Genomic DNA, 4,454 nt, shown 5'->3' on the forward strand with positions numbered 1-4,454 from the left:
CAAAAACCCAAGCTAGTTGCTCTATTTTAGATCTAATATAAAACGGTGATAAGTACCTATAAAGGGTAAATTAATCACTAAAAGGTCAAGCAACTTACAAAGGGCAAACTTAGCAAAGAGATGTGAACTACTCAGAAGATATAATCTAATCAGAGAAGGTGATAACAAAAGAAGATGTGAACTAAGAATGGACAGTCCTGGGGAAAACATCTACTGTGATTGGTAGATGTGAAAATTTAGAGGAGGTGACATAAGAGAAAATTCTCTTTAAAAGGAGGTCAGGAGTTCAGAGGAGGGTCTCTGAACTTAGTTGGAGTTTGGAGTTAGTTTGGAGGGGGTCTCTGAACTGAGTACAGGAGTTGAGGATTTCAGGGAAGGACTGGAGTTTTGCTTTAGGATGATCTTGTGGTGTGTGATAAAAGATTGACTAGTCTCTCTTAAGGCTCAAGCCTAGTCCATTTGGCCTAGCCCTTCCTACTATTTTCTCTCTCTCTCCCTTCCCTTAAATTCCTTCATTTGTATTAATTAAAATCTCCATAAAATCCAGCTGACTTGGATATTTTCATATTTGGGAATTTTTCCCATGGCGACCACTTATTTTTTATTTAAATCAAGACACTAAAAATTATCTTTACAGTTTTGGCAATTCAGTCTTGAAACATTTTTGTGGTTACAAAAACTGTATTATATTATTAAATGACTTGCCCATCTCTAGACAGATTGTATTATAAACTGTATTATTAAACTATCTGGTACTGGCTAAGACATAGAAAGGTCGATCAGTAGAACAGAACAGACATATGACAAATAATAGCAAAAGATTATGTTAACTTTGTATTTGACTAAAGTATAGATCCAGGTTATTGGGATAAGAAATCACTATTTGGTAAAAAATTTCTGGGACAACTGGAAAGTAGCTTGGCAGAAACTAGATATAGACCAATATCTTATACCATTCACCAAGATAAGATCATAATGTTTACAAGGTCTAGACATAAAAGGAGAAATCACAATCATATTAAAAGATGGTATATATTACCTATCAGATTTATGGATAGGAGAGGAATTTATGAGCAAACAAGAGATGGAGAACACTGTGGAATAATGTAAAATGGATAATTTGAGTACATTAAATTGAAAAGGTTTTATACAAAAAGTTATTGGAGAAAAATAAAACAAATATTGCCAAGATTAAAATGAAAACAGAAAATTGGGGGGAAATTCTCATACATAATCTCTCAGATATTTCACATCTAAAAAATATAGAAAATGTCATCAAATTTTGGAGAATAAGAGTCATCCTTTTGATATCCAATTGATCCAAATGGGCAAAATACATGAACACCATTTTCAGATGAAGAAACCAAAGTTATACATAGATATATGAAAAAATGCTCTTAATCAGGACTGATTAGGGAAATGTGAATCAAAACAATTCTAAGGTATCTTCTCACACCCATCAGATTAGCTAAAATGACAAAAGGGAAAAATGACAAATAGTAGAGAGGCTATGGAAATGTGGGAACACTAATACACTGTTGTAAAGCTATGAACTGATCCAACCATTTTGGAGAGCAAAATTTGGAATGATGCCCAGCTATGAAACTATGTATATATACCCTTAGTCCCAGGAAGATTCATTGCTGGGTCTATTTCCCAAAGAGATCAAGGAAAAAGGAAAAGAACCTATATGTTCTAAAATATTTATAGGATATTAATTTTTTAAAACTTGGAAAGAATTATAAAAGATAATGAAGAGAAAAATGAATAGAACCAATGGAACATTATATTTGTGTACAAATTTAATATTTGAAGAATTTAACTTGCCAATGTTCACCTCCAGAGAGTTAACTGAAAAATGGAAATGTGAAAACATGACCTATATATACATATCTGTTTTCCAGATGATGCTTTCTATGGTGCAGGGAAGGAAAGAAGGGACTGAGATACCTGGAAATAAATCTTATTAATTAAAAAAAAGTCATTTTCTTGAAAGGTCATTTCATTCATTCATTCAACAAGTACTTACTAAACAATTACTAAATGTCAGGTACTGGGTGAAGGACTAAGGATACAAGAAAGAAAAAGACATATTTCCTGTCCTCAAGAAGCTTACATTCTAGGGACAGCTAGGTGGCTCAGTAGAGAGATGGGGGGAATCTGGGTTCCTCAGCTACTTCTTAGCTACGTGACCCTGGGAAAGTTACTTAATCCCAACTGCCTCACCCTCATTCCTCTTCTGCAATGGTGCCAATATTTAGTATATAGATTCTAAGACAGAAGATAGGGGTTTCAAAAAACCAAGTAATTGAACAGGAAGTGACTAAGATAGGTCTGTCTCACTTAGAGGGTGGTACTTGAGTTGAGCTCTGAAGACCGTTAGGGATCCTAGAATGTGAACAGGTATGGAGAGAGTACACTACACGTTTGGAGGATGGCTTGTGAAAAGGCTCACAGACGAGCCCGGGCACTGTCAACAATGCCATGACCAGTAGGTCGCACGGTACCTAGCAACAGCTGCAGGCAGAGAAGCAGGCAGCTGAGATGGTTTCTGAAGCCCACAAAGGAAAGGAACCAGAGCCTGAAGCAAGCAAAAGCCGCTCAGCTTGAGCCTGAGCAGTACCAGCTGCAGAGAGAGGACAAATTTAAAGTCAAAGAAGATGCAGCTCCTGGTAGTCATGGCAGTTGCATTTTTGAAGCAGAGAAGGAAACCTACAGAAGATGTCTGTCTTCCACAAGTACTTTCAGAAGAACAAGGAGAAAGTCCTGGAAAACTGTTTGACTTTTGAGTGTGACATGCATCTGGAAATCGATGAAAACTACCTCATAAATGGAGAGGATAAAAGAAATTAAGTGCATATATGATAGATATCGGCTGTTTCCTTTTCTCCTGTAGTATGTGAAGCTTTAGCCATGCTGCAATTCCATTCTTCTGTAAAGATTTTAAATTATTTTTGTATAGTGTTTAGTATGGCACTTCAACCTTTTGGGAGAATCTGGCTTCATACAGCCGAAAATCTCATCCAAACAGTTAATATTCTTTTCTCTTATTTCATACCAACAAGAAATACAGCTTTTCTCTGCCTTTTGGCGGGAAGGCGGGAGAATGCTTCCTTGCTTCCTAACTGGACTTAGTGCTGAAGAAAATTCCTTAAAGACAGTAGTTAAAAACTGTATGCAGTTCTATGTAGCTTTCTCAAGGGCTTCATTATTGTTAACATCAGGGAAGCACTGGGAAGTAATGGGCACCCTTCAAATAGTCCTATCTAGAAGGGGTTTGGCATACTATGTTGCCGTTAGAGCCATTTAGGATCCTTTGAGTTACCTTTGATGAAACAGAACCAGCAGACAGAACTCAGGTGCTTTTGTATTTTTTTTTATTTTGTACATAGATGGTCATTTGACAGAAAAGACTATTTAACATAAAAAAGAAAAGGCATATAAATAAAAGGGAACTTGGGTAATGAGGGGCAGCCAGTAGACCAATTTGGCTGGAATGTAGAGCTGGTGAAGGAGGGAGTTGGGGGGTTGTGTAATAATCACAGAAAGATGCTCTGGATCCAAATTATAAAAAGCTTTAAATGCCCAATGAAAGCATTTATATTTTACCTTAGAAAAGTAACAGAAATATGTAAGACCAGAAGCCATTCCTGAATAGAGAAATTACAAACTAATAATAACCCTATGAAAGAATAATAATAATAGAAGTGAAATTCAAAACAACTGAGGTTTCATGCATTAGCCAGAAAATTAGCAAAGCTAACAAAAGATGGGAATGGCCAGTGGTGGAAGGACGTTGGACTCATTTCTTTTTGTATCTCCAGGGCTTATCTCAGTAACTGGCTCATAGCAGGTGCATAATAAATGTTTATTGACTAGCTGACTGGCTTTGGACAGATGGGCCACTCATGCATTTCTATAAATCGGTGGAACTGTAAATTGGTATAACCATTCTAGAAAGTGATTTGGAATTGTGTAAGTAAAGTGACTAAACTATCTAGAGTTCAATAACAAAAAGAAAGGCTTCAGATAAACCAAAATATTTCTAGAAGTGCCTTTTATAATAACAAGGAATTGAAGACAAAGCACCTTTTAACTGAAGAATGCTAAACAAACTTAAGGTTACGTGGAACAGAAACAAATATGTTGGAATATTAATATGCTTTCAGAACTGATGTATAAATTGAATACAAAGAAATCACGGGAAGATATACAAAATGATGGAGAGTGAAGTCAACAGTATATACAATGAAAGTAATGGAAATAGAAAGAACAACTATTAAGCAATCAAATTGAATGCTGTGAAATTATGATGACAAAACTTGGCCCAAAGAAGAGATAGAAGGTGTATCCCCCAAGTTCTTTGCAGAACTGAGAAGTTATAGATTTGAAGCACTATCTGTTCTCAGATTTTCTGATCTATTACTTGGTTTGGCAGCCTTTTTTGCCTCTTT

At 35.9% G+C, this 4,454-nt stretch overlaps 1 pseudogene; it reads left to right on the forward strand.

The window, feature by feature from the left end:
* Positions 1 to 2,484: 2,484 nt before the first annotated feature.
* LOC100029291 (V-type proton ATPase subunit G 1-like) lies at positions 2,485 to 2,853 on the forward strand (annotated as a pseudogene).
* Positions 2,854 to 4,454: the final 1,601 nt, after the last annotated feature.

This window comes from Monodelphis domestica, chromosome 7 (genome assembly GCF_027887165.1).
Source record: "Monodelphis domestica isolate mMonDom1 chromosome 7, mMonDom1.pri, whole genome shotgun sequence".
Lineage (NCBI taxonomy): Eukaryota > Metazoa > Chordata > Mammalia > Didelphimorphia > Didelphidae > Monodelphis > Monodelphis domestica.